Here is a 20,901-nt window from a genome sequence, read left to right as displayed (position 1 = left end):
AAATTCATGTGCAAATTTAAAAGAATTATTGTGATTATTTGTAGGTTTAACTAATTTAAATCCTTATCACCTACTCAATTTCTTTCAACAAAACTTAGTCATTCTTAAATATGGTTCTGTATATGAAATCTCAAGAATATTTATAAATTATTATGTTAGAAGGAGTTATGATCTTGTATTACAAGGGAAATTATGCATTAAAAATGTTCTTCAGCTTCTTGCTTGCAAATATTAATTACAAATCCTTTAAATAAAAAATTGCTAGGGGCTACATTTTATTGCTTTTTTCAAAGCAAATTAATTTTCTTAGATTGAACTTCTAAAGAAGTTTGTGTTCAATCTGGTTTTTAATTCTTTGAAGGTAACACATTACACATTTGGAGTTATTTTTTATCTTCTGGAAAAATTATTTTTATAGAGTCTGACTGTTTTAAAAATGTAATTCAGGAGATTCACTGGCGGTCTAGTGCTTAGGACTCCATGCTTTCACTGCAGAGGGCAGGGGTTCAGTCCCTGGGGGTGGGGCACTAAGATCCCAAGAGCTGCACGGCTCAGCCAAACAGGGGAAATGTAATTCAGATCAGGGTCAGGTATGGCCAGATTTTAATTATGTTTGCTAAGAGTTTGGCCACATTTTTTTTTTTACACTGAAGTCTCCATTTCCCTGCAGAAGGAAATGGTAACCCACTCCAGTATTCTTGCCTGGAAAATCCCATGGACAGAGGAGGAGCCTGGCAGGCTACAGTCCATGGGGTCACAAAGAGTCGGACATAATTGAGCGATTGAGCACTTATTAGGTCTGAAAGTTGCTTTTTTCAAAATTCTTTCCTATGTTCAGATAATGTTTCTGCATTATTTTCCCTTTTGGGAGAATATTGTTAGATGGTTGGATTTATTTTTCCATTAAATTCTCTCACATTTGTTATCTATCATCTTTTAACTTCTTTATCCCTTATTCTATGTTCTGAGGCTATTTCTCAAGATTTTGCTCCATGTGAATAGATACGATTTTTTCATAGGGAAATCTGCTCATTGTCTTTGAAGTACATTTTTGTTTAGCTACCAAGCTTTGATTCACATGCAGGTCCAATACCTATCTTTTTATCATCATTGTACTGGATTAACATAAAAGTCAAATTTTCTTTAAATTTCTTTTAAATTAACATATGTATGCTAAGAGGATGCCCTTTTCTTTGAGAGCTTTGCAGGTGCTACATAGTCACTGTGACTCAGCTTTATCAGGGGCCCCCGATTAAATCACTCCCCACATTCATACCTGCAGGCGAACTACAGAATGGCGGGACCAGACACTCCTGGTCTATTGTCACGGCCCCGTTATAAATGATGTAGTAATTGCAGAGCTCTCAGTTTCGTGTTTTACAATTAATACTTACAGTGCAGGTTTCACAGGCTGTGTTTCCTCCAGCTATTTGTGCTTCTATTTTCGCCTGTGCGCATGAAGAGGACACTGAAATGCAGATGGGGAAATACTTACATGACCTCTACCTGCGCTCACAGCTCCCATGAAGGAGGCTCGCGCACTCTTCAGTTCTTCCTGATCTTTCCTCCTTTACTCAGAAAGCACTTTTCTGTTGTCCAAGCACTAGAAACATCTTGCTGTCCCCAACTGCTATATCAAGGGTTAAAACCCTTTGCCCTTCGGCACTGATTCCAGAGAAATGAAAATGTAACTGAATATTCATGAGGGTGAGATGGTTGGATGGCATCACCAATTCAGTGGTCATGAGTTTGAGCAAACTCTGGGAGACAGTGAAGGACAGGGAGGCCTGGCGTGCTGCAGTCTATGGGGTCGCAGTCAGACACGACTTAGTGATGGAACAACAGCAGCTGCACATGAGTGTCCACAGCAGCTTTATTCAAAATAGCAAGAAACCACACAACCCAAATGCCCTTCAAAGAGCAGATGATTAAACACCCCAAGACACCCACACAGTGAAACACTGCTCAGCCATGGAAAGGAAAGAACAACAGATACACTGGACTTCTCAGGAGGCTCGGATGGTAAAGAGTCCACTTGCTGAGATGAGGGTTCAATCCCTGGGTCGGGAAGATCCCCTGGAGAAGGGAATGTCAAACTCGCTCCAGTATTCTTGCCTGGAGAATTCCATGCACAGAGTAGTCTGGCAGGCTGCAGTCATGGGGTCGCAAGAGTTGATTGATACGTTAACAACCTGGATAAGTCTCCAGAGAATGTAGCTGAGTATCTTTTTTATGACATAAAATGCTCATTTTGCTTACTTGGTTCTTGGTGGAAGGTTGCTGACCACAGGCCTCCGCGAGGTCACTGACCAGCAAACCCAGGGACAGTACAAATCCCGGCGCTCTCAGCAGCCCTGTCTCAGGAGGTGACCTGGGCTCACATTCAAAACATGCAGGTTCCTTCTTGCTGCTGCCTTGGCCTTGGAACTAGGGTAGGGTGAGCGAGGTGCCAGATTTAGGGAGGCAGTCAGTCCCTAGCCCAAGAGTAAGCACCTTCTTAAAAGTGGTGCCCCAGGGGCCTCACTCCCCCTCCCCGGTCCCAGCCCAGTTTGTTAGCACGTGTTCCTGTGCCCAGAGGCACAGTGAAGCCAAACAAGCCGAAATGTCTGAGTCTGGAGCAGAGTTTACTGCAGGACCCTGCAAGAGACGGGAGGCTCCTGCCCCCCAAACCTCAAAGTCCCCTAAGGGTTTCTGCAAAGCCTTTTAAAAGACAGCTGGGGAGGAGCAGGGGTCACGGGGTAGGTGACTAGCTGGTGCACGGTTCTTTGACTGACCGATGGTGAAGCAACAGGGCAGGGTCACAAGGGTGAGCATTATGGGTCCTTAGGCGCCAGGAAGCCTGGGGCTACGTGCTCAGGGTCATCAAGGAGTTAACACCTGCCATTGGGGTGGGTGTGTGCTTAGTCACTCAGTTGTGTCCGACTCTTTGTGAGCCCCTGGACTGTAGCCTGCCAGGCACCTTTGTCCATGGGATTTCCCAGGTAAGGATACTGGAGTGGGTTGCCATGTCTTTTTCCAAGGGATCTTCTCAACCAGGGATCAAACCCAGGTCTCCTGCATTGCAGGGGGATTCTTTACCACTGAGCCACCAGGGAAGCTCCCCCACCCCAGCAACAGACAGACACCCCAAAGGCGGCCATGACCATCTGCCCCTACTGGGCTCTGCTAGACCCAGTCCCCTCTGCAGTTCTGGGGAGCCTTATCTCCCCCGTGAGTCTGGCTGGGTGTGTGATTCACAGACTTCACTCAAAGTGATGCATGACTTGGAGGTCAAGTCTGGAAAGAGAATGCAAGTTCTCCCTTGCTCGCTGGACCACTCCTCAGAGCCCACGTGGTGGAGGTCTAGACTGTCCTTGGCTCTAGGGTCACACAGCTACCTGGTCAGGAGCACGTGTCTTCCCAATTGCCCTGCAGGGAGACAGAGAGACTGAAGAGCCTCTCACAGGTGTTTCCTGCTTCTATGTGGAGGCACCCACATCGCAAACGGCACTTTGGTCAGGTCAGGTGATGCTCAAAATATTTGCAGAATGAATAAATGAATTTTCACTTCATTCATGTTAATTTATGAAAAGATTTACTCTTTGATAATTTTTCTTTTTCAGAAATGACCAGCTATTCTACATATATTTTTCCTACAACTAAAGCCTAGAATTACTTGATTACATTTCAAAAATTCTGTTGGACTACAGATTGGATCATATCTAACATAAATGAGTATGAGAATAATAAACAGTTTTTATAATGATGGGTTTGGTCTGGATCTCTTCCCAGGTGGCTCAGTGGTAAAGAATCCACTTGCCAATGCAGAAGCTGCAGGTTTGATCCCTGGGTCAGGAAGATCCCCTGGAGGAGGGCATGGCAACCCACTCTAGTACTCTTGCCTGGGAAATCTCAGAGACAGAGGAGACAGGTGGGCTACAGTCCACGGGGTCATTAAAGAGTTGGGTGTGACTTCGTGACTAAACAACAACAACAGAACAATGGGTTTTGCCTGTATCTCTTTGTATCGTATTTTTCTTTTGAATACTCATCAGCAGAATTTATATGTGGTTGTTTTCACATGTCTTGCACATTTTTCTGATTTATCTTGTTCCTAATTATTCTGCTTCTTTTGCTACTGTGCCTAGAATTATCTTCTTAATATTTTCTGCCGAGATTCTGAGCTCAGTAGTAAGCTATTGACTTTTGTGCCTATAAGTGTTGCTTGAAATAAGCACATACAGGAGCTGTAATTACAACACACTTTTATTCTTGTCTCTCCCTGCCCTTTAATATCCATTTAGTGGGGGAAGTTTTTCCTTTGCCTGTGAATAAAAACCTGCATGTTACATGCTCACTCTTCTGTGAAGACAGCCCTGTGGCTGCCTTTAGTCACAAAACATAGCATTAATCCAGAATTTAAAGCAACCAGTCACCTGGAAAAGCCAAATCAACTTGACTTAGAGGTAATATCCCCTCGTGTAAGCAGGGTGAACTCTGGGTGGGTTTTCTGTTCTGCCATGGGCTGGCTTTGTTCTCTGTCTCATGGGCATTTAATGTTGGCCCTCTCTTGACTATTTTTCCTGAGTTCCCTTGACCAGGGCAACTCTACTGTCAACTTAAAAAATAGTCGCAATCTATAAGTTGAGAGCTATGTTTATTTGGTGGGAAGCTTTTGGACTTCAAGCCCAAGAGATCACATCTCAGTAACCCTGAGAGAGCTGCTCTGAGGAAGTGAGTGGAGGAGCCAGGTTATATAGAAGTTTTACAAAAAACGAGCAGGGAGTCTTAACATCAAAAGATTATTGTTTAAAGAAATCCAGATATTCCAAGTTGAAGAATTTAGTGCTTTTCTATGTATGAGAAGATGCAAGAGTCTGGGCTCACTGAAATCATTCCTTTCATGCATCCCAGCTATCCTGGGTCAGTATCCTGCATTTTTTCACAACCTGAGCTCCCTTGGGGGTCCCTGTAGAGAGTGGCTGCAATCTTATGGGTGCTAGATGGGCAGGTATTTTTCTCCTTCCTGAGTGCTCTTAGGGCTCACCAGCTCACGTTGGAGGGCTGGACCACTGATGACTCTGACGTTCTTGTTTTCTGATGTGGCAGGAAACACTCTCTTTCTCTCTCCTCTCTTGCCGGTAGTCACTTGTATCTGCTGTTGTTCAGTTGCTAAGTCGTGTCCAATCCTTGCAACCTCATGGACTGCAGCACACCAGGTGCCCCTGTCCCTCACCATCTCTTGGAGTTCACCCCAAGTTCATGTCCATTGAGCTGGTTCATGTCCACTTGTATCTAGGAAGCCGGTATCGTCCCAGCTTCCTGCTGCTGGGGTCCTTGCACCCCTCTGTGTACCCTGTCAGGCAGGACTCATGCTGACTCTCCCTCACAGTCAAGTGAGGCTATTTCTCATGCGTAGACATACCTACACATTCTTGGCTTCTCCACAGCCTAGAAATGAAGTTGAGTGCACTGCAGTAGCAACTCTTAGAGCAGAGAGGCAGCCTGTGTCTTACCATGCAGTCCACAGTCCCATGGGTCCCCCAGCTGCAGTGGTCTCATAAATAGAGCCTGTGGTTAGTCTGGTTGAAAGCCCCCTCTCTGCTTGAGGTGAGGGCTCGGGCCCTCCTCCACCTCCCTCTCTCTTGGTGAGGGACGGAGAAGCAAAGCACACAGTAGGGTTTTCTCCAAAACCGTCACACGTAGCCTGACCCCCTCCACACTCTCACCACTCCTTGGTTTGGATATTGGCCCCAGAAATCATGGAGTTCTTTCTCAAGGATTGACTATTATGGATTATTATGTATTTTTTGTAGCACTGAGCTTCTCTGGTGGCTCAGTCCATAAAGAATCCAAGGAAATGGCAACCCACTCCAGTATTCTTGCCTGGGAAATCCCAAGGACAGAGGAGCCTGGTGGGCTACAATCCATGAGGTTGCAAAGAGCCAGATGTGACTTAGCAACTAAACCACCACCACCATATACTATTTCTTGGTGACTCAGTCATAATTTCAATTTTCACATCCTTTGCTTGTTCTAGTTTTGCATTTTGTGTAATTTTTATAACCAGTAGTGGACTTGGAAGTGAGGCAGGCAGCATATTTATTGACCAAGGTACAAGAAACACCAATTTGGCCTCAGAATTCAGAAGGATCCAGAGAATAACACCTGAGTGGGCATCAGAAAGACATTAGATAAGCCTGAAACTGCTGTATGCAGCTGTAATAAGCTTGGGGACATATAGTCACACCTCCAGATTTTGAAATCATAAGGCAAAGGGGACAGCTCTCTGGAAAAGACATCATAAACAAGATTAATAACCACACATGGTCTAGAAGAAAATGTTTGCAGGACATATGGCAGATAAGTTAATATCTCACATAGAAATAATGCTTTCTTTAATGAATAGAAATGAAAATAAACTCAACTCTGAAAATGGGGCAAATTATATACACAAAGTTTTGGGCAGAGTGCAGTCAGAAACTATTCTAGATGTTTCAAGCTTAGGGAATGTAAGGTGGCTGCAAAGGTTTTGGAAGGGCTGGGAGAGCAAAGAAGAAGGGGGAAGGAAATGATGAGAAAAGGGAGGTGGGGGTGAAGACCAGAGGTCAGAGGCTGGAGCCCGCCTGTTGCTCCTACTCCACGGCTGTTTGAAACTCTGATGGGTGGATTCTGGACCCACCAGAGATGCTGCCTGGACCAAAGATGGAGACGTCCAAGGCCCCTGCCTGGATCAGTGGAATGTGGAATCACCCACTTTTCCACCAGCTCAGAAGCAAAAGCATCTGTCAACTCTGGGTCTTTCTCTACAAGTCAGCTGCAGAGACCTTCCCTCCCCCATCCTCCTGATCTGCTTCCAGCATCTCCCAGTGGCTGAATCCAACAGAAAACTGGTCAGCAAGGAGCTGGGAAGCAGATTTTCCAAAATCCCAGAGCAGGGAGGAGAAGAACAAACGTCAGGTTGCACAGGGCAGGTGAACAACCAGCACGATGAAAAGTAGGTGTGTGAAGACGGTCCCCTCACCACTGGCTGTGAGAGTGAAATGAAAACGTTAGTCACTCAGTCGTGTTCAATTCTTTGTGACCCCATGGACTGTAGCCCGCCAGGCTCCTCCATCCATGGGATTCTCCAGGCATGAATACTGCAGTGGGTTGCCATTCCCTTCTCCAGGGGATCTTCCTGACCCAGGGATTGAACTCAGGTCTTTCAAACTGCAGGTAGATTCTCTACCATCTGAGCAAATGGTACAAATAAAAACAACACAACAGCCAAATTCTCAACCATAGATCTGCAAAATCTGAAAATATTGATAACAGCCAATGCTAATGAGGTCTTCCCTGGTGGCTCAGATGGTAAAGAATCTGCCTGCATTGCAGGAGACCTGGGTTCAATCCCTGGGTTGGGAAGATCCCCTGCAGAAAGGAAAGGCTATCCATGCCAGTGTTCTGATAAGGATGTGGGGAGATGCAAAGCCATTTTTACATACTCACTTAGTGGAATTGTGTCTATTTTTGTGAAATAAATGAGAGTTTAGTTGTTTGCCTTTTTCTTTGGATCTCAGGTGCACAGCTTTGGAATAGTAATAATCTTTAATTCAGACGATGAGATGTTTTCATCATTGGTTTAAGAATAGTCTATTTGTAATTAGTTATTTTACTATATCAATTTATTACTATCATTTTTGTTATACAGACTGGCTAGGAACACAGTGTTAAATAGAAATCATGACAGAGCATCCTTGATTCATATTTTTCAATTAAAAAAATGCTTTTAACATTCTTCATCAAGGAAGACATTTGTCCTACTTTTCTTATAGATACAGTTTACCATTCAAGGAAATTCTGTTTCCAAATTTTGAACTTCTAAAAAATTGTGATTGGGCATTTCTTTTTATCTTATGCTTTTTCTGAATTTACTGAGCTTATTATATTGTTTTTCTCTTTTGACTGATTAATGTAGTAAATTTTATATCATCAAACAATCCTTGCACAACTGGCACAAATGCAAAATGTGTCACCTCATCTTTATTTATACTCTGGGGCTATGTTTTCTAATATTTTATATCTATATGCATGAATTACATAGGACCAAATATTTCATTTCTGTGATGTCATGGCATTGTATTATATAAAGGTTATGAGTTCATATAATGAGTTTGAAAGTAATCCCTCTTTTCTCTTGTCTGACAGAATTTGTTTAAAATTAAAAAGACTTGTTCCTTAAAAGTCTGGTAGAAATAGCTTATGGCCACATGAGACTGATGTGTTAAAATTTTAAATATGCAAGGCTGTTGACACAGCAATTCCAATGTTAGTCATCTAGTCTTTTGATGTAAAAAGCACATTATTTTGATGTAAAAAGCATGAAGTTTTGTGTGTAAGGATACATATTTCGGCATTTATTTCAAGAGAAAACAAATGGAAACAGCCTATGAGTGGTGAAGAGGTTAAATACAGAATATGCAATCACAGACTGTAAGACAACTACTATAAAAGATTCACTGGGTTCTCTGCTTCCATCTGATATGATACCCAAGTATATTGTCAAGGAAAACAAGTGACTTTGCTACAAAGAAAAGAAGAGAAGAAAGACAAGGTGGTGATCTGACCTACATAATGTTCCTCCGTGTTTATCTAAGCAAAGAACATTAACATATGCACCATTTTTGCCGAGGATGGACAGAGTAGAGTAGCTAAGACCATGGCCTCTGGAGCCAAACATTAATGTGGAAGCCCAGCTCTGGCTGTGGGACCCTATGTAACTTACTAAGCTCTCTGAACCTCAGTTTCTTGCCTGTGAAACAAGAATAAGGGTAGCATTTACCTTAACTTGGATGCTAGGGTAGCATTTACTCGTTCTGCTGAGTAAATGAATGATGCTATATTCCTGGTACAAAAGAAGCATTGCATGAGTGGTGGTTCTCATTATTATTGAATTATTAGTTATTTAAGTAATATTATTCCAGTTATTTATTATTCAAGAATTTATCATTTAAACATTATTATTTTAAAAGGTTGATAGAGGAGATAGTGGGCTATTAACTATTTTTAGATACCTTACTGCAGTTTTTGAATAATTTCAATGAATATAATTTATGCATATAAATGAAAAAAAAAATGGAAAGAAAGGGGCCACCAACTGTATGAAGTCTGAGACAAGTATGAAAGGATAAGCTTTCCGGGAACAGCTGTGTTTCCAGGCAGACAGATAAATCTGCGGTAGCTTTGATGTTTCTCAAAACACAGTATTAAAATGAGTCACAGCCTCTCCCTGGTCTTTTATCATTCCTACACTGGAATCTGTATCATCCCTACCAAAAATTATCCGTGAAGACAGGCTCACTTCCTGGCATAGGAATTAGGAGCCTTAATGAAAATGAGCATTTTCATTTCCCAAAAGCTCTGAGCCCTGAGCCACCGCGCCTGACTCCAGGTCGACCTGGCCTTTATGGACACAGCAGCTGGCGTCCGATCACCCTGGCCCTACCACGCCCGCGTTACTGGCGGTTCACTGCACCTGGCAAACCTCGGCTTGGAGAATCGCTTCTTCCCCACGGGGGCTGCTGTGAAGATTTCAGGTGGTACATGCACAGGTCTGAGCAGAATGCCTGGCCCAGGGGACTCTCCCAAATGTGGTAGAGATGGGGGTGGCCGATTCCTCGGATGGAAATGATAGATCTGGCTAAAAAATAACGTAAAACTTTCATAGCTCGAAAACACTTTACTTCAGAGGAAAAGACAAAGTAGAAAAAAAGGACTCGACAAGACACTGGTACAAGTCAACCCAGATGGAAATATGCTGACAAATAAATACTAATAGGAGAAAACACCATTGGCAGATAAAAGCAAAAGAGAAAGGGCTCATTGCCACTCTCCAAACATCCCAATTGGGGGACTTTTCCCCAAATTTACTGATCTCCCTGCAGCTTCTTCTTTACTTTCTCCTAAGAGGAGTGTGTGTATGTGCTCAGTCCACTCAGTCATGTCCAAGTCTATGACTCTTCTGTCCGTGGGATTCCCCAGGCAAAAATACTGGAGTGGGTTGCCATTTCCTCCTCCAGGGGATCTGCCCAACCCAGGGATTGAACCTGAGTCTCCTGGGGCTCCTGCATTGGCAGGTGGATTCTATACCACTGAGTCACTTGGGGAGCCTCTCCTAAGAGAAGAGGGCCTTTCAGAAAAGTAAATAGGGATGCTCACTCCTCACTTCCATTTCCCTTCCGAGAGCCAGATGCCTGCAAGGGTGACCCTCCTCTGCTCCCCTAAGCTGGGACTCACGAGGAAGTACCCACATCAGGGAGGGACTGTCCTTGCCAACTGTCCAACCTGCACCACTCCAGAGGCAGAGAAAGGATACAAAGAAAAGATTCAGAGAAAGGATGATACTGAACTCTTACTTCAGTTCATAGGCATTTTGGCTCTCACATGAAGCTGCGTCCTCCGTCTTCATTTTTATTAGGAATAGAGGTGATGTTTCAGCCCTCCGTCCCTCTTTGGTCTGACTTCTGAAATTACTGGACCAAAGCCAGGGGAAAGAACTGTCATTCATTGTCCCCTTCAGAGATTTTAGCCATCCCCATGGTGAAGATGCTGACTTGACTGATAATCAGACAAATGCATGTTGAAACAGAAGTGAAAGGTCACGGCCACGCGGCCGCTTGATCCAGGGTGAGCAGGAGAAGTGAGAGAGGTCACACCTGCAAAAGTGAGGGTTCAGCTGGGCGGGACTGTCAGGAGCCTTCAAGCTGCTGGGACCCTCTGACTGGTGCTTTCACTTTGGGGATTCTACCCCATGGACAGAAATTCACTGACAAGCTATTATCTATAGCATTGTCCCCAAAAGTAAACTTCAAAGCAGTCAGAATATCCAGCAAGGGAGATTTGTTGTTCAGTCGCCAAGTTAAGACTCCATAGACTGCAGTACACCAGGCTTCCCTGACCCTTACCATCTTCCGGAATTTGCCCAAATTCATATTCATTCTATTGGTGACACTGTCCAGCCATCACATCCTCTGCCCTCTTCTCCTTCTGCCTTCAATCTTTTCCAGCATCAGGGTTGATTTTTTTTTTCCCAGTGAGTCAGTTGTTCGCATCAGGCGGCCAAAGTATTGGAGCTTCAGCTTCAGTATCAGTCTATCCAAAGAATATTCAGGGTTGATTTCCCATAGGATTGAGTGATTTGATCTCCTTGCAGTCCAAGGGACTCTCAAGAGTCTTCTCCAGCACCACAGTACAATATAAATCATGGACCAGTCACAGGATGGAATGTGATAAAGCCATTAAAAAGAGTATTGGAAAACGTTTCGACACACCTGCAGTTACTGCTAAGCAACAAAATAAATTACAAGATTATTTGTAAAGTGTCAATCTAATTATATACTTAAGATTTAGAAGGAAATAACACAAGCTATCAGGCTTCCCTGGTGGCTCAGAAGGTAAGAATCTGCCTGCAATGCAAGAGACCCCAGTTTAATCCCTGGGTTGTGAAGATCCCCTGGAGAAGGGAATGGCAACCCACATCAACGTTCTTGCCTGCAGAATCCAATAGACAGAGGAGCCTGGCGGGCTACAGTCCATGGGGTTGCAAAGAGTCAGACATAACTGAGTGACTAAGCACACACAATATAAACTATAATGGGATTTATATCGTGGGGGCTGGATTGCAGGTGATGTCTATTTTTGCCTCTGTGTTTTTCTACATTCTCTGCATTCTCCATAAATATACTCTTTTAATAAAAAAGAAAAAATCATGAGCTGGTCTAAAATGAGTCTGGTATGGAATGTAGGATAATAAAGGGCTGAAGAAACACAGAAGATAGAACAGCTGGCCAGGGTTGGTGGCCAGGGAGAAAGACACGTGAACACAAAAAGAGGCAAGTTTTCCAAAAAAGAACTGGTTCGGAAAAAACACACAGAGATGCCCACGGAGCAGCTGTGTGGGAGGACTAGATCTCTGGCACCTTTGGTGACAGAATGGTGCCCAGAGGTTCAGACACTAGTGCTCTGTCGCTGTGGTCAGGGTCTGCCTGTTAGAATGTCTCTTTCACTTTCACCCCACTTCTCTCCCACGTGGCCTGAGTCAGGTGCCCACCCTGACCTGCTCCTTTCATCCTTCTGGGAACCGAAGAATTGATGCTTTGAACTGTGGTATTGGAGAAGACTCTCGGGAGTCTCTTGGACTGCAAGGAGATCCAACCAGCCCGCCCTAAAGGAAATCAGTCCTGAATATTCATTGGAAGGACTGATGCTGAAGCTGAAACTCCAATACTTTGACTACCTGATGCGAACAGCTGGCTCATTGGAAAAGACCCTGATGCTGGGAAAGATTGAAGGCAGGAGAAGGGGAGGACAGAGGATGATATGGTTGGATGGCATCACTGACTCGACGGACATGAGTTTGAGTAAGCTCTGGGAGTTGGTGATGGACAGGGAGGCCTGGCGTGCTGCAGTCCATGGAAAGAGTTGGACACGACTGAGCGACTGAACTGAACTGAACTAAGCCCCAGAACGGAAGTTTCCAGTCTGGCCAGAAGGGAGCGCTGTGGCTCAGGCCGGGCACCTGGAACCAGACTCTTCTGTTCAAGTTCTTCGTCTGTCCTTACCTGTAACTTGCGAAATACACTTGGAGCATGGGGGCGGGGGGGGGGCGGACCATGAGCCCCGCGTCTCAGGGATTAAGTAAAACAGGTATCCACACATGTCTGTAACCTGAAAAAGGCCTGCGAATCTGAGGGTCACTAATCCTTTGGAGCTTACTGTCTACATATAAATGCCTCGCAACGGCTCTGACTTTCCCCAGGCTGGCACCACCGGCAGAGGTGTTGCCATCCGCCTGCGAGTGTGCGCCGCGACCTCTGCCCGTGTGCTCCTTCTGGGCGCCGGGCCTGTTAGTGCAAAGGGCTGCTGGACGTCGCTCCTGACTTGGTTTGACCCCTGGGCTGGGACCCTGGATCCCCGGCCCAGTGTGCATGGGCTCAGGGGTTAGCATCTTGGACCCATCAAAGCTCCCCTCAAGACTAAATGCCCAAGGAGCTCTCTGTCTCCGGGAAGGGCCTTGCTGTCAGCTGGCTGCACTCCACCTGCTTTCATTCTCGCTGCCGACCCAGCCGAGTGACGAGGCCTCGTGTCGCTCCCGATCCTCACCCTGACTCTGGCTCTCAGCCTCTCTGTACAGTTGTGTGGTCTGTGCACTGCACACGCCTCGGCGGTGCTGCTTATACTATAGTCTGTAAGGAACAAGCCTAGGCCTGAACAGTTACGAAGAGCAGGCCTGCCCCGGTGTAGTGATCAAGCTGTGATTCAGGCCTGCTGGCCCTGGCTGGTTCACAAAGGTTCCTGCCTGTTCTAGCTGCAAGAGGGGCAGGCCTCAGAATCTCTCTGAACCTCAGTTTCCTCAGTTGTAAAGGGAGGAGCTGGACTGGCTGATGTCCAAGCTGAATTAGCTAGACATGCCAAACTGCACTACTTAGCTGTTCTTGGTAGCTCAGCTGGTAAAAAATCCGCCTGCAGTGCAGGAGACCCCGGTTCAATTCCTGGGTCAGGAAGATCAGCTGGAGAAGGGATAGGCTACCCCTCCAGTATTCTTGGGTTTCCCTGGTGGCTCAGTTGGTAAAGAATCTGTCTGCAACACAGGAGACCTGGGTTGGGAAGATCCCCTAGAGGAGGACACAGCAACCCACTCTAGTATTCTTGCCTGGAGAATCCCTATGGACAGAGGAACCTGGTGGGCTACAGTCCATGGGGTTGCAAAGAGACACAACTGAGCGACTAAGCACAGCACAGCACAGTACCCCAGTATGTATGGATTCTGGGCAGTGTCCATGATATTACCAGACATGTATCTGCTCAGGTTTGGGATCCAGCATCCTGGTTCAGTCCTTGTCCTGATGCAATCTTTTTTTTTTTTTTTTTTTTCACTTTTTGACTGCACCCCAAGGCACATGGGATCTTAGTTCCCTGAGCAGGGATCGAGCCCACCCCCCATCCCTCCGCCATGCATTGGAAGCTTGGAGTCTTGACTGTTGGACCACCAGCGAAGTCCCCAAATGCAGTCTCCAGCCTCCTGTTGCTCTCGGTCCTGCTCCAGCACCGCCCTTCCCGCTCACAGGAAGAGGGAGGCTTTGTGGATGGCTGCGGAGGTTCGAGAATGCCCAACCAGACTGAATCAGAAAACCCATGAAGAGGATTAGTGGGTATTACAGCTAGAAATCTGTGTTAGGACCACAGAGTGGCTGTTTGCTCTTGTCAAGGTACTTTCTGGACTCGTAGGTCAGGAGGTGAAGCTCTTTGGGGCAGGTGGCCTCTTGGTGCCCTGCAGTCACACATGGGACCTGCCTCGCCAACCCCACAAAGATGCTGACTATCTAAGGTCAACTGTGAAGCCAGGCACACTGCCGTCTAGCAGATATAAGCCCCAGACAGTTTAGGAGGAAGTGGAGTCAGAGCGCAGACACTCTCAAAGTCATGGGACTCTGGCTGGGACCCCAAACCCAGCTGCTCCCAGTTAGGAACCCCTGGGCTCCTAGGTGCCTACAGTTGCTTTGTGGGGCCCTTTAAGTGGGGCCACCCTTCAATGCCTTGTACATAGAGCTGGAGGGTGGCCTGCAGAGCTGGGTGGGTGAGCATAATCAGGTCAGGGACGTCTGTGTGCACCATATTTCATATTTACCCAGAGGTGCTCTGGAGTCCCAGGGACACTAAGCAAGAGAGTAATATTTTAGAGATAGTTCTGGCTGACCACAGAGTTGGACAAGGGCCAAATGGACACTTAGGGAGCACAGTCTGGGAGGCTGTGCAGTGGTTCCAAAGATGGATGGGTGACTAATGGAGACAAAAGACAGGTCATGGGGCAACAAGAAACTTGAGCCAGCCAGCCAGCATGTGCAGAGTGCCTCCCTTGTATCCAATGCCTGGGGATGGAAAAAGGTTGGGGCTACAAGAGCCTTGAGACCAGAGACATCCTGAGAGTCAAGAAGAGGAGAGTGAGAGAGAGGAAAGCCTGGGTGAGGCTTCTCTCTGTCCCTCAGCTCTCTGCCGTCTCCCACCCCTCAGCTCACCACAAACACACACACAGCCAGGGCTGTGCCTCTGCAGGTGTTGACTGCAATCAGGGGACCACGTTGATTGAACCAGAGCCCTCTTCAAGGGGTCTGGACTGAACCATCTCGAGATAAGCAACGCGGTACCATGCCAGTGCATAGAGCACTCAGAAATGATTCATTTTTGCTCCTTTGAAATGGTGGCAAGTCTTCTACAGAACAAACCACATCCTGAGTGGAAGTGATAAAGCTCAGAAGAGCGGAAGGATAACCATGGTGACACTCTCACAGTTTGGGGGCTGTAAATAAGAGGTGTGTTTACTCTGGAATTGCCACTGAAAACAGAAAAGCTGCAAATACAACAGCCAAGCAACACTCTTCTCTTCTGGGCTCATCGACAGAGAAAGTACAGATAACTCACATTTTCCAGAGGCTGTACGCAAATCCAAGATTTTCTTTTGGCATTGCTGTGGAAAAATCCTCAGAGAGGAAGATGAGCCTTTCAAGGATGAGTTCTTTTTTTTTTTTATTTTAAAATAAAATATTCACCTGCAGTTGTAAGAAAGAACAGAGAGATCCCCCTAGACTCTTCACCCACTTTCTCCCATGGATACATTTTGCATGACTGTAGCAGAATATCACAGCTAGGAAACTGGCACTGACACCAATGGTTCTGTGCTGGGGAACTCTGAGTGACGTCTTGTACTTTTCAAAATATAAAAATGCAAAATTTCTGTATTAAAAAAAACTAAAATTAAATTATAAGACAATAAGGCAAGGAGAAAATGTTTTTTCTGTGAATCCTAGCAAAGGGCTTATGTCCACAGAATGGGTCTGTTCCCTTTTAGAAGAAAAACAGTTAAGTGGCCCTTGAAAAAATTTTGATGGTCTGTAGAATTATAACTAAAATTACTATAATACAATAATATCTCAGGAAGCCTATAAGGCAACATTGGATGAATTTGCTTCTTGACATGATTGTTTGGAGGAATTATTGTTTGATTTCAACCTTTCCTAAAGTTCTCTAGCATTATTTCTTACATCTGGAAATTCACCAGTTCTCTCTAGTATTATATTCTAAATATCTAGTGTCTTTTTACTGATTCACTTATACATTCAACAAACATTTATTGATTGTCTGCTATTAGCCAATTATTTTTCTAAGGGGAGGAAACCAGGAGTAATCACAAAAGTCCTTTGAGGAGCTGTCATTCCAAACAGTCCCCCCGCCCCCCTGCAACATTTCAACTTAACTATGACTGTTCTTGTTTAGGATTCCATCGTCTTCCAGAAGGAGGGTTCTAGAAGCTTCTGAATCCATCGCCCTCTGTACAGTATCTCCCCTGCCCCCTGTTTATTCTCTGCACTGCTGATCTTCCCCACAGACACACCTGATTATGTGACGTTCAAGTACAAAATCCATCCAATGCCCCATCACTCCTATCTCCCTCTATACAGCACAAGTTCAAGATGTTCTTAATGGTCCAGCCTCTCTCTTCCCTACAGTATCCGTCATTCATCCTTTATCGTCCTGCCCACACTTTCGGCTTCGGTTGGGTCCGACTCTGTGTGACCGTATGGACTGTACTCTGCCAGGCTCCTCTGTCTTGGGATTCTCCAGGCAAGAATACTGGAGTTACTGAAGTGGGTTGCCATGCCCTCCTCCAGGGGATCTCCCTGACCCATGGGTTGAACCCGAGTCTCCTGTGTCTCCTGCATTGCAGATGGATTCTTTACTGCTGAGTCGCTGGGGAAGCCCAATTTATATACACACACACATATATATACACACATATATACGTACACACACAATTCAAACCTTTGTGTTTTTTCCACTTAAAGTATATTAGAATGTTTTCAGCTTTTGACACAAACTGCTAAACTGATTTTCAAAAAGACTGAATAAATTCAAAAATTTATTCTCTCATCATTAGATGTGAAAATGCACAGCTTATCCAACACACCTTCACAAACGCTAGTGAAAGCAAAAATTGGTCCTTTTCTTCAACTTTACTTTTCTTCATTCTTAGCAAGATTGACTATATTGTCATTTGTTTATAAAGTTCTTCCATTTCATCTTTCTTGAATTTTTAAAGCTTTTTCTTTGCCTATTTCATTAATAGAACATTTCAGTTTTTCTCACTGATGCTTTGGAACTATCTATTGACATTTAAATTCTTTCTCAGTCATCTTCATCAAAAAATTTTTTTTCAGCCTATAATTTGACTTTCATGTTTTTTGTGATATTTGGCATAAAATTTTTATGTGAATGCCAATATACCATTTCCCTCTTACTGCCTTCCATTGGTTTTAAACTTAGAAGTCCTTTCTCCATACAGAAGCCAAGGAGTTTTTCCCCCTCTCTCTTTTCTATTTTTTTTTTTTTATAACTGAGCTCTGATCAATCTACAGTTTATTCTGGTGTGTGGTAAAGTTAGAAGCAGGTATTTTCCTCAAATATCTTGACAATTACTGGGTCATCCTTGATTGAGAAATCTTTCATTTTCTGTTCATGAGTGATGCCTCATTTAACATATGTTAAATGCAGACCTGGTTCTGGCTGATCTCTGGTCATTGACACACAGCTGCTTCTTGTGCCTGCGGCGCTCAGAAGCACTTGGTGTAGATCGGCACAGCGTACAAACCCGGGGAAGCCCGTATGCCCTCACTTCTCTTCGTGGGGACAGTTTTCTTCAGTGTTTCTACTTACTTACTCTGTCAGCTTCATTTGGGAAGGCTATTCACTTTCAAATAGAGCATTTTCCATTCTGACACATAGCTGCTATGTGTCAGATATACATGTCAAAACTAACTATGTTTTTAGACATAGTTTTAACTATGTTTTAAAAACTAAGTTATTTTTCAGCTTAATTTTTACTTTTAGTTATTTGCCCCCTCATATTTATTAGGAAAGATATCTTTAGCTCTTCTTTTTGTGGGTGCTATTAGAAACAGGATTTAAAACATTTTAAACTGGTTCCCCTCCCCCAAGCATGCTAAGTGACGTCTGAGTCTTGCGACTTCATGGACTGTAGCCCACCAAGCTCATCTGTCCATGGGATTTCCCAGGCAGGAACACTGGAGTGGGTTGCCATTTCCTCCTCCATTTAACTGGTTGCTACTGCTGCTGCTGCTAAGTCACTTCAGTCGTGTCCAACTCTGTGCGACCCCATAGACGGCAGCCCACCAGGCTCCCCTGTCCCTGGGATTCTCCAGGCAAGAACACTGGAGTGGGTTGCCATTTCCTTCTCCAATGCATGAAAGTGAAAAGTGAAAGTGAAGTCTCTCAGTTACATATCTCTAAATAAAAAAGCGACTTACTTTGGTGGGCTTATTGTAAGTTTGGTCATTTTATTAACTCCTGTGCTTATTTCTTCTCCTGTTAGGTGGCTCTCTTGAGATTCTAGGTATACTGCCAGAAGAAACTGAGACAGTAGAGCTGGTGTTCTCTCCAGTGCTGGGCACACAGCATTCCACCTACATGAAGTTCAAATGCGAGCAGAGCCAGTGGAGTGATGGAGGTCAGAATGGAGACTGACTCTGGGGAGGAGGGAAGGGGCTGGCGGAGAGGAGGTGTCGGGGGGTCTCTGCAGTTCTGGTGTCATTCTAGGCGGTTGTCACATAGGGGTGTTCAGTGTGTAAAAGTTCATTGAATTATCCACTTATGGTCGGTGGACTTTTATATTTGGATGCCTATACTGGGGTAAATGGTGATCCTCCAAAAGATTTATCTGAGTCCTAACCCCAGGTAGCTATGAATGTGACCTTTATTTGAAAAATGTGTCTTTGTTGATTTACTTAAGTTAAAGATCTTGAGGTGAGATCTTTCTGGATTAGTTGTTTAGTTGCTAAGCCATGTCAGACTCTTTATGACCCATGGACTGCAGCACACCAGACTTCCCTGTTGTTCACTATCTCCTGGAGTTTGCTCAAATTCATATCCACTGAGTCAGTGATGCCATCCAACCATCTTACCCTCTGTCATCCCCTTCTTCTCTTGCCCTCAATCTTTCCCAGCTTCAGAGTCTTTTCCAGTGAGTCAGCTGTTTGTATCAGGTGGCCAAAGGAATGGAGCTTTAGCTTTAGCATGAGTTCTTCCAATGAATATTCAGGGTTGATTTCTTTTAGGATTGACTGGTTTGATCTCCTTGCTGTCCAAGGGACTCTCAAGAGTCTTCTCCAGCACTATAGCTTGAAAGCATCAATTCTTCAATTCTTCAATATTCAGCTTTCTTTTTTTTTTTTTTTTTTAATTGCCGGGTGAGGCTGGACAGAGCGGCCCAGCTCTTCCTGCTAACTGACATGCCGAAAGACCGCCGCGCGTCCCGTCGGCTCTGCACCGCTCCGCGCCGCCCCGCGCCCCTCCTGCCTATTCAGCTTTCTTTATAGTCCAACTCTCACATCCGTACATGACTACTGGAAAAACCATAGCCTTGACTAGATGGACCTTTGTCGGCAAAGTAATGTCTCTGCTTTTTAATATGCTGTCTAGGTTGGTCATAGCTTTTCTTCCAAGGAGCAAGGGTCTCTTAATTTCATGGCTGTAGTCACCATCTGCAGTGATTTTGGAGCCCAAGAAAAGAAAATCTGTCACCGTTTCCGTTTTTTCCCCATCTATTTGCATGAAGTGATGGGAACAGATGCCATGATCTTAGTTTTTTGAATGTTGAGTAATTAAGTGTGGGCTCTAAATCCAATAACAAGTGTCCCTATAAAAACAGGGAAAATGCAGACACACAGAAGAGAGGGTAATGTGATGATATAGAAGTTGGAGTGATGTGTCCACAAGCCAGGGAATTCAGGGAATGACAACAGTAGAGCTGGAAAGAGGCAGAGCTGTGGCAGGAAGCAAAGTGGGCCACCCCAAAATGTGTCTCTTTGATGTGGGGATTATTTTAGGCTGATTATTTTTAAGAACCGGATGACTCAGGAAGTCTTACTTTTTACCTTTCCCTTGGCTGCCTAAAGAATTTAGACAAAGGGTCTTTTTGCAGAAGAGAGCTATCACCAATGATGCTGGCAAAGAATATGGGCCAGGTGAGGTGGGGACACTGGCAGGGCCTGGCGATCAGAGTCCATCTGTGTCCATTGTCCCTGCAGGCTCAGAAAACACATGTTTACCAGACATTTGCTTTTCTATCTCTACGAGAATCACTTTCTTCCTCTTTGAAACCCCATATACTTCCCCAACCTCCTCTCTTATCCTTAGCTGAAGATAGCCTTTAAGGGAAGGACTTCAGCCATGTTAGTGAGTTACTCAGTTTTCCAGGGTCTCTCCCATGGAGATATTAAACTTTTGTTTGCTTTCTCTTGTTAATCTGTCTCATGTCAATTTAATTCTTAAACCAGTCAGAAGAACCTAGCAGAGGAAAATGTCTTCCTCCACAGCAAAAAGGTCTTCCCCCAGAGCAGCGGTCCCCAAGCTTTTTGACATCAAGTTCTGGCTTTGTGGAAGACAATTTTTTCATGGACTGGGCAGGAGTTGGGTGAGGGGTTGGGGATGATTCAAGTGCATTAGATTTATTGTGCACTTTATTTCTAATATATTAAATCAGCTCCATCTCAGATCATCCAGGCATTGGATCCTGGAGGTTGGGGAACCCTGCCCTAAAGCTTTAGGAGGGAGCATGGCTCTGCCAAAGTCTGTTTCAGGCCTCAAGAACTGTGAGAGAACACACATCTGCTTGGAGCAAATAATAGCATTCCTAGGAAACTAACACAATGCCATATTTCAATACAAATTTTACTTAAACAAACACAGACAGACAAAAAATCAACTAAAACTTGTGTTGGCAGGACTGCGTGATCTTCTACATGGTGGCTGAGAGCTCTTTGGAAAGCTATGAAGTTACTGATCTAAATCATTAAACACATACTTTTGTTT

At 44.7% G+C, this 20,901-nt stretch overlaps 1 long non-coding RNA gene across 4 annotated transcripts in view; it reads left to right on the top strand.

Moving 5' to 3' along the window:
- LOC147374907 (uncharacterized) overlaps positions 1-20,901 on the top strand; it is a 67,578-nt gene that overhangs the window by 13,620 nt on the left and 33,057 nt on the right. For 3 of the 4 annotated variants that reach the window (XR_015155052.1, XR_015155068.1, XR_015155045.1), the window contains exon 3: positions 18,404-18,538. The exons of the other annotated variant lie outside the window; for it this stretch is intronic. This is a non-coding gene — a long non-coding RNA (uncharacterized LOC147374907). The remainder of the gene's footprint in view (positions 1-18,403; positions 18,539-20,901) is intronic. 4 annotated transcript variants of the gene reach the window in all.

Source organism: Bos grunniens, chromosome 3 (genome assembly GCF_055505025.1).
Source record: "Bos grunniens cultivar Pamir isolate PY7600 chromosome 3, Bosgru_T2T1.0, whole genome shotgun sequence".
Taxonomy (NCBI): domain Eukaryota; kingdom Metazoa; phylum Chordata; class Mammalia; order Artiodactyla; family Bovidae; genus Bos; species Bos grunniens.
Note: the sequence above shows the minus strand (reverse complement) of the source record. Positions and strands in the feature narration are given on the sequence as shown.